Raw genomic sequence first — 9,607 nt, forward strand, 5'->3', positions numbered from 1 at the left:
TATGGATTTTACAGGGGCTCAGTATCTATCACCGGGTGCTGTCAGTATTCTTATATGGATTTTACAGGGGCTCAGTATCTATCACCGGGTGCTGTCAGTATTCTTATACTCTTTAGGACTAGTCACAAGTCACTTGAACAGAATGTAAAGTCTACGACGGCCATAACCTATTATTTCTGGAAGTGACCTCTGCTCCGAGGGTCCGGCATAAGGACAGTAGGAAGCGGGGGACAATGAGACATTTAGTTTTCTGTAAAATTAACAAAGGCTGAGCTCATTTAAAGGCAATGTGAGTCCCCCAGCAGTTGTAGAGCTGTCATCCTCCGCACATAGCATCTGCTTCAGATTCACCCTTCATGTTTTTGCTCACTTTATCAGCTCTGCCTTTTGTTCTGCCCTCTCTCCATGGACCTTTTTATCAACTGCAGCCCCAGCTGAGGCTTATCCCAAATGAGGCGCTACCACCTTAGGCCAGAGATCTCCGCCGGGGAGGGGAGCAGCTGCGGACTGGGGTGCTGGCTGTGGAGCCATTCTCTTTTACATCTCATAACACACACACGGGTACGTGGGGGGCTCCTGGCCGCTTTATATTACACATTGCCTCATTATCTTGATGTGTAAAGCAGTCATTTGCTTCAATGTCACAATACTTTATTGCTAATGATACGTGGGCCCCCGCGTAACCCGAGGTAAGGGGCGCAGCACCGTCTATTGTGTGGCCTGGACGTTTCATATAATCTATGCATCATAAATGTATGGTTACATTATCACAGATTGGGATTATAATTACACAGACCAGCAGCGGCTGAAATCTCAGATATTACATATATCTATTGGATGCAGGGAATATACAAAATGACTAAAGTTCCAGCATCACTCAGTGTCCGTCCTTCTGATTTCTCATAGACTTTGTTGTGACAAGGATAGACATGCAACAAACTGCACGATAAACTGCACCGAAAAACGTGACCGTGCGCACGCGGCCGTAATGTTACATCCTATGAGAACGGTCCGTCTAGACCACGCCGTGTCAAACTGTTACTACCAGGGTCTCGCCAGACTGGGGCTGATGATGTCTGGACCCCGCCAATGTTTGATGCTCAAATTCTAAACATCTTTCAATAGTCCTATCTTTCATCCTGAATGAGACATTAGTGAGAATTATTTTGGTGGGGATCAAATAAAGTGAAATGTCTGCAAAGCCCCACACACATCTCATATCCACGACGTCTCCACAGAAGGACGGACAGGAGGGGCGATCGTCTGCCCAACCAACATAGCCCAGCAGATTATTGGGCAGGAAGGCTTGTCATCTCCGCTCCTTTACTGCCCCTCACATTACAGTCCAGGTTAATATATGGTCCCTGTGAGTGAAAGATATACCAGGCTATGAGATCACGGCTCTCATATATAAATCATAATCTATGCAGAAGCCATACTAATAATAATGCAAGTCCATGCTGGATTTTACTACCAACCTTACCTGTTACCTGCAATGAGCTGTCCAGGAATGTTTGTCATAGTGCCGGTCCTCATGATTCTGCTATGTGTTATCTGTATAACGTTATTGTCTCTGCCTGTGATATCCAGCATTTGCTCTAATGTGGCTAATTAATGGCTTTTCTCCTTGTCTTCACAGCTTACAATCTAATTATGCAGAGTCTGAATTAATGACTTCCTGCGCTGCCATTGTTACTGTAGGCTTATTACACCCGGCAGGGTCAGGCGGATGATCCCGTCCCAGGTTGGGCCTCTGCGCGATGGGTTAATGGGAAACGTTTTTGTAACCAACATTGAATTATCACATAACTGGGTCTAACAATGTCAGAGGCAGCTCCTCAGACTTCTGCCCTGCGTGGTCACAGGGAGTAATTAAAGGGTTTCAATGGCCCATAATTAGGGCCCTGAGTATAACATAGAATTCATAGGCAGCATAAATCAATGTACTGCGCTATTACCAGGAGTAATAACAGAGGAATGAGAGAGAAATCTAACCGGAAAGAGCACAAGAGGCAGTATTATTGTAGCTATATTCTTGTATATAGGGGCAGTATTATAGTAGCTATATTCTTGTATATAGGAGCAGTATTATAGTAGTTATATTCTTGTACATAGGGGGTAGTATTATAGTAGTTATATTCTTGTACATAGGGGGCAGTATTATAGTAGTTATATTCTTGTACATAGGGGCAGTATTATAGTAGTTATATTCTTGTACATAGGGGCAGTATTATAGTAGTTATATTCTTGTATATACGGGCAGTATTATAGTAGCTATATTCTTGTATATAGGGGGCAGTATTATAGTAGCTATATTCTTGTATATAGGGGGCAGTATTATAGTAGTTATATTCCTGTATATAGGGGGCAGTATTATAGTAGTTATATTCCTGTATATAGGGGGCAGTATTATAGCAGTTATATTCTTGTACATAGGAGCAGTATTATAGTAGTTATATTCCTGTATATAGGGGGCAGTATTATAGTAGTTATATTCTTGTATATAGGGGGCAGTATTATAGCAGTTATATTCTTGTACATAGGAGCAGTATTATAGTAGTTATATTCTTGTACATAGGGGGCAGTATTATAGCAGTTATATTCTTGTACATAGGAGCAGTATTATAGCAGTTATATTCTTGTACATAGGGGTAGTATTATAGTAGTTATATTCTTGTACATAGGGGCAGTATTATAGTAGTTATATTCTTGTACATAGGGGCAGTATTATAGTAGTTATATTCTTGTACATAGGGGCAGTATTATAGTAGTTATATTCTTGTACATAGGGGGCAGTATTATAGCAGTTATATTCTTGTACATAGGAGCAGTATTATAGTAGTTATATTCTTGTACATAGGGGGCAGTATTATAGCAGTTATATTCTTGTACATAGGAGCAGTATTATAGCAGTTATACTCTTGTACATAGGAGCAGTATTATAGTAGTTATGTTCTTGTACATATGGGGCAGTATTATAGTAGTTATATTCTTGTACATAGGAGCAGTATTATAGTAGTTATATTCTTGTACATAGGAGCAGTATTATAGCAGTTATATTCTTGTACATAGGAGCAGTATTATAGTAGTTATATTCTTGTACATAGGGGGCAGTATTATAGCAGTTATATTCTTGTACATAGGAGCAGTATTATAGTAATTATGTTCTTGTATATAGGGGGCAGTATTATAGTAGTTATATTCTTGTATATAGGGGCAGTATTATAGTAGCTATATTCTTGTATATAGGGGGCAGTATTATAGTAGCTATATTCTTGTATATAGGGGGCAGTATTATAGTAGTTATATTCCTGTATATAGGGGGCAGTATTATAGTAGTTATATTCCTGTATATAGGGAGCAGTATTATAGTAGTTATATTCTTGTATATAGGGGGCAGTATTATAGTAGTTATATTCTTGTATATAGGGGGCAGTATTATAGTAGTTATATTCCTGTATATAGGGAGCAGTATTATAGTAGTTATATTCTTGTATATAGGGAGCAGTATTATAGTAGTTATATTCCTGTATATAGGGAGCAGTATTATAGTAGTTATATTCTTGTATATAGGGGGCAGTATTATAGTAGTTATATTCTTGTATATAGGGAGCAGTATTATAGTAGTTATATTCTTGTATATAGGGGCAGTATTATAGTAGTTATATTCTTGTATATAGGGGGCATTATTATAGTAGTTATATTCCTGTATATAGGGGGCAGTATTATAGTAGTTATATTCTTGTATATAGGGGGCAGTATTATAGTAGCTATATTCTTGTATATAGGGGGCAGTATTATAGTAGTTATATTCCTGTATATAGGGGGCAGTATTATAGTAGTTATATTCTTGTATATAGGGGGCAGTATTATAGCAGTTATATTATTGTACATAGGGGGCAGTATTATAGTAGTTATATTCCTGTATATAGGGGGCAGTATTATAGTAGTTATATTCTTGTATATAGGGGCAGTATTATAGTAGATACAGTTAGGTCCAGAAATATTTGGACAGTGACACAAGTTTTGTTATTTTAGCTGTTTACAAAAACATGTTCAGAAATACAATTCTATATATAATATGGGCTGAAAGTGCACACTCCCAGCTGCAATATGAGAGTTTTCACATCCAAATCGGAGAAAGGGTTTAGGAATCATAGCTCTGTAATGCATAGCCTCCTCTTTTTCAAGGGACCAAAAGTAATTGGACAAGGGACTCTAAGGGCTGCAATTAACTCTGAAGGCGTCTCCCTCGTTAACCTGTAATCAATGAAGTAGTTAAAAGGTCTGGGGTTGATTACAGGTGTGTGGTTTTGCATTTGGAAGCTGTTGCTGTGACCAGACAACATGCGGTCTAAGGAACTCTCAATTCAGGTGAAGCAGAACATCCTGAGGCTGAAAAAAAAGAAAAAATCCATCAGAGAGATAGCAGACATGCTTGGAGTAGCAAAATCAACAGTCGGGTACATTCTGAGAAAAAAGGAATTGACTGGTGAGCTTGGGAACTCAAAAAGGCCTGGGCGTCCACGGATGACAACAGTGGCGGATGATCGCCGCATACTTTCTTTGGTGAAGAAGAACCCGTTCACAACATCAACTGAAGTCCAGAACACTCTCAGTGAAGTAGGTGTATCTGTCTCTAAGTCAACAGTAAAGAGAAGACTCCATGAAAGTAAATACAAAGGGTTCACATCTAGATGCAAACCATTCATCAATTCCAAAAATAGACAGGCCAGAGTTACATTTGCTGAAAAACACCTCATGAAGCCAGCTCAGTTCTGGAAAAGTATTCTATGGACAGATGAGACAAAGATCAACCTGTACCAGAATGATGGGAAGAAAAAAGTGTGGAGAAGAAAGGGAACGGCACATGATCCAAGGCACACCACATCCTCTGTAAAACATGGTGGCGGCAACGTGATGGCATGGGCATGCATGGCTTTCAATGGCACTGGGTCACTTGTGTTTATTGATGACATAACAGCAGACAAGAGTAGCCGGATGAATTCTGAAGTGTACCGGGATATACTTTCAGCCCAGATTCAGCCAAATGCCGCAAAGTTGATCGGACGGCGCTTCATAGTACAGATGGACAATGACCCCAAGCATACAGCCAAAGCTACCCAGGAGTTCATGAGTGCAAAAAAGTGGAACATTCTGCAATGGCCAAGTCAATCACCAGATCTTAACCCAATTGAGCATGCTTTTCACTTGCTCAAATCCAGACTTAAGACGGAAAGACCCACAAACAAGCAAGACCTGAAGGCTGCGGCTGTAAAGGCCTGGCAAAGCATTAAGAAGGAGGAAACCCAGCGTTTGGTGATGTCCATGGGTTCCAGACTTAAGGCAGTGATTGCCTCCAAAGGATTCGCAACAAAATATTGAAAATAAAAATATTTTGTTTGGGTTTGGTTTATTTGTCCAATTACTTTTGACCTCCTAAAATGTGGAGTGTTTGTAAAGAAATGTGACAATTCCTACAATTTCTATCAGATATTTTTGTTCAAACCTTCAAATTAAACGTTACAATCTGCACTTGAATTCTGTTGTAGAGGTTTCATTTCACATCCAATGTGGTGGCATGCAGAGCCCAACTCGCCAAAATTGTGTCACTGGCCAAAGATTTCTGGACCTAACTGTATATTCTTGTTTATAGGGGCAGTATTATAGTAGTTATATTCTTGTATATAGGGGGCAGTATTATTGTAGCTATATTCTTGTACATAGGGGGCAGTATTATAGTAGTTATATTCTTGTATATAGGGGGCAGTATTATAGTAGTTATATTCTTGTACATAGGGGGCAGTATTATAGTAGTTATATTCTTGTACATAGGGGCAGTATTATAGTAGTTATATTCTTGTACATAGGGGCAGTATTATAGTAGTTATATTCTTGTACATAGGGGCAGTATTATAGTAGTTATATTCTTGTACATAGGGGCAGTATTATAGTAGTTATATTCTTGTACATAGGGGGCAGTATTATAGTAGTTATATTCTTGTACATAGGGGCAGTATTATAGCAGTTATATTCTTGTACATAGGAGCAGTATTATAGCAGTTATATTCTTGTACATAGGAGCAGTATTATAGTAGTTATATTCTTGTACATAGGGGGCAGTATTATAGCAGTTATATTCTTGTACATAGGAGCAGTATTATAGCAGTTATATTCTTGTACATAGGAGCAGTATTATAGTAATTATGTTCTTGTATATAGGGGGCAGTATTATAGTAGTTATATTCTTGTACATAGGGGCAGTATTATAGTAGATATATTCTTGTACATAGGGGGCAGTATTATAGCAGTTATATTCTTGTACATAGGAGCAGTATTATAGTAGTTATATTCTTGTACATAGGGAGCAGTATTATAGCAGTTATATTCTTGTACATAGGGGCAGTATTATAGTAGTTATATTCTTGTACATAGGGGCAGTATTATAGTAGCTATATTCTTGTACATAGGAGCAGTATTATAGTAATTATGTTCTTGTACATAGGGACAGTATTATAGTAGTTATATTCTTGTACATATGGGGCAGTATTATAGTAGTTATATTCTTGTACATAGGGGGCAGTATTATAGTAGTTATATTCTTGTACATAGGGGTCAGTATTATAGTAGTTATATTCTTGTACATAGGGGCAGTATTATAGCAGTTATATTCTTGTACATAGGGGGCAGTATTATAGTAGTTATATTCTTGTACATAGGGGGCAGTATTATAGTAGTTATATTCTTGTACATAGGGGCAGTATTATAGCAGTTATATTCTTGTACATAGGGGGCAGTATTATAGTAGTTAGATTCTTGTACATAGGGGGCAGTATTATAGTAGTTATATTCTCGCAGCAGAGCCTGAGCCGGGGGTCATTAGCATCTCGCATCGGATGCCATACGCTCGTGTGAGTCCAGCCTTAAAGCGCAAATAGCATCGTGAAGACCAAGGAACACAACAGGCAGGTCCGTGATACTGTTGTGGAGAAGTTTAAAGCCGGATTTGGTTACAAAAATATTTCCACAACTTTAAACATCCCAAGAAGCACTAGTACAGTAGCTATTATCTGGGTGCTGTCAGTATTCTTAAGTCACAAGTCACTTGAAAAGAATGTAAAGTCTACGACAGCCATAACCTATTATGTCTGGAAGTGACCTCTGCTACGAGGGTCCGGTATAAGGACAGTAGGAAGCGTGGGACAATGAGACATAGGGGGCAGTATTATAGTAGTCATATTCTTGTATATAGGAGCAGTATTATAGTAGTTATATTCTTGTACATAGGGGCAGTATTATAGTAGTTATATTCTTGTACATAGGAGCAGTATTATAGTAGTTATATTCTTGTATATAGGAGCAGTATTATAGTAGTTATTTTCTTGTATATAGGGGCAGTATTATAGTAGTTATTTTCTTGTATATAGGGGCAGTATTATAGTAATATTCTTGTACATAGGGGCAGTATTATAGTAGTTATGTTCTTGTACATAGGGGGCAGTATTATAGTAATTATATTCTTGTACATAGGGGGCAGTATTATAGTAGTTATATTCTTGTACATAGGAGCAGTATTATAGTAGTTATGTTCTTGTACATAGGGGGCAGTATTATAGTAGTTATATTCTTGTACATAGGAGCAGTATTATAGTAGTTATATTCTTGTACATAGGGGCAGTATTATAGTAGTTATGTTCTGGTATATAGGGGGCAATATTATAGTAGTTATATTCTTGTACATAGGGGGCAGTATTATAGTAGTTATATTCTTGTACATAGGGGCAGTATTATAGTAGTTATATTACTGTACATAGGGGGCAGTATTATAGCAGTTATATTCTTGTATATAGGGGCAGTATTATAGTAGTTATGTTCTTGTATATAGGGGGCAATATTATAATAGTTATATTCTTGTACATAGGGGCAGTATTATAGTAGTTATATTCTTGTACATAGGGGGCAGTATTATAGTAGTTATATTCTTGTACATAGGGGCAGTATTATTGTAGTTATATTCTTGTACATAGGGGGCAGTATTATAGTAGATATATTCTTGTATATAGGGGCAGTATTATAGTAGTTATATTCTTGTACATAGAGGGCAGTATTATAGTAGTTATATTCTTGTACATAGGAGCAGTATTATAGTAGTTATATTCTTGTACATAGGGGGCAGTATTATAGTAGTTATATTCTTGTATATAGGGGGCAGTATTATAGTAGTTATATTCTTGTATATAGGGGGCAGTATTATAGTAGTTATATTCTTGTACATAGGAGCAGTATTATAGTAGTTATATTCTTGTACATAGGGGGCAGTATTATAGTAGTTATATTCTTGTATATAGGAGCAGTATTATAGTAGTTATATTCTTGTACATAGGGAGCAGTATTATAGTAGTTATATTCTTGTACATAGGGGGCAGTATTATAGTAATTATATTCTTGTACATAGGGGGCAGTATTATACTAGTTATATTCTTGTACATAGGGGCGGTATTATAGTAGTTATATTACGGTACATAGGGGCAGTATTATTGTAGTTATATCCTTGTAGATAGGAGCAGTATTATAGTAGCTACAGTGCCTTGCGAAAGTATTCAGCTCCCTTGAAGTTTTCAACCTTTTCACACATATCAGGGTTCAAACATAAAGATAAAAATGTTAATGTTCTGGTGAAGAATCAACAACAAGTGACACAATTGTGAAGTTGAACAAAATGTATTGCTTATTTTAAACTTTTTTTAAAAAATAAATAACTGAAAAGTGAGGCATGCAACATTATTCGTCTCCTTTAGGCTATGTGCCCACAGGACTCTGTACTCCCGGATTTTGCGGCGGAAAACCTGAGGATTTATCTGGATTTTCTAGATAAATCCGCAGGTTTTAGCAAGTACAGACACTCCCCATGTTATCCTATGGGACATGGGGAGTGTCTATGTCCATGCTGCAGTATGTGCGGCTGCGGAATATGCTGCGGATGTCCCGGAGCCGCACATAACTGCATGTCAATTATTCCTGCGGAAATACCTGAGGAAATCCTGGCCCTCCACTATGATGATAGAGGGTGGGACTTCCGCAGGTAAGTCACATGAATGTCCGCAGGTTTTCCGCAGCTATTTTGCTGGAATCCCGCAGCAATGTATAGCTGCGGATTCCGGGGAGCTGCTGCGGGAAACCTGCGGACGTACCTGTGGTTAAATCCGCGGGTACAGAGTCCCTTGGGCACATAGCCTTACTTTCAGTTCAGCAAACTCACTCCAGAAGTTCATTGAGGATCTCTGAATGATGCAATGTTGTCCTAAATGACCGATGATGATAAATATAATCCTGTGTGTAATCAAGCCTCCGTATAATGCCCCTGCTCTGTGATAGACTCAGGGTTCTGTTTAGGGTACGCTCACACGAGCGTGAAACTTGGATGAATGCAATGCGAGAAAATCTCGCATTGCACTCTGACCAATGTTAGGCAATGAGGGCGAGCAGTTGGGCAGGTTTTATCGCATCCAGATTCTGGATGGGAGAAAAGCGGCAGCATGCTGCGATTTTCTGCTACAGCCGTATCACTCGCACCCATTCAAGTGAATGGATGCGAGAGATACATCGG

The sequence above is a fragment of the Anomaloglossus baeobatrachus genome, chromosome 11, assembly GCF_048569485.1.
Source record: "Anomaloglossus baeobatrachus isolate aAnoBae1 chromosome 11, aAnoBae1.hap1, whole genome shotgun sequence".
Taxonomy (NCBI): Eukaryota; Metazoa; Chordata; class Amphibia; order Anura; family Aromobatidae; genus Anomaloglossus; species Anomaloglossus baeobatrachus.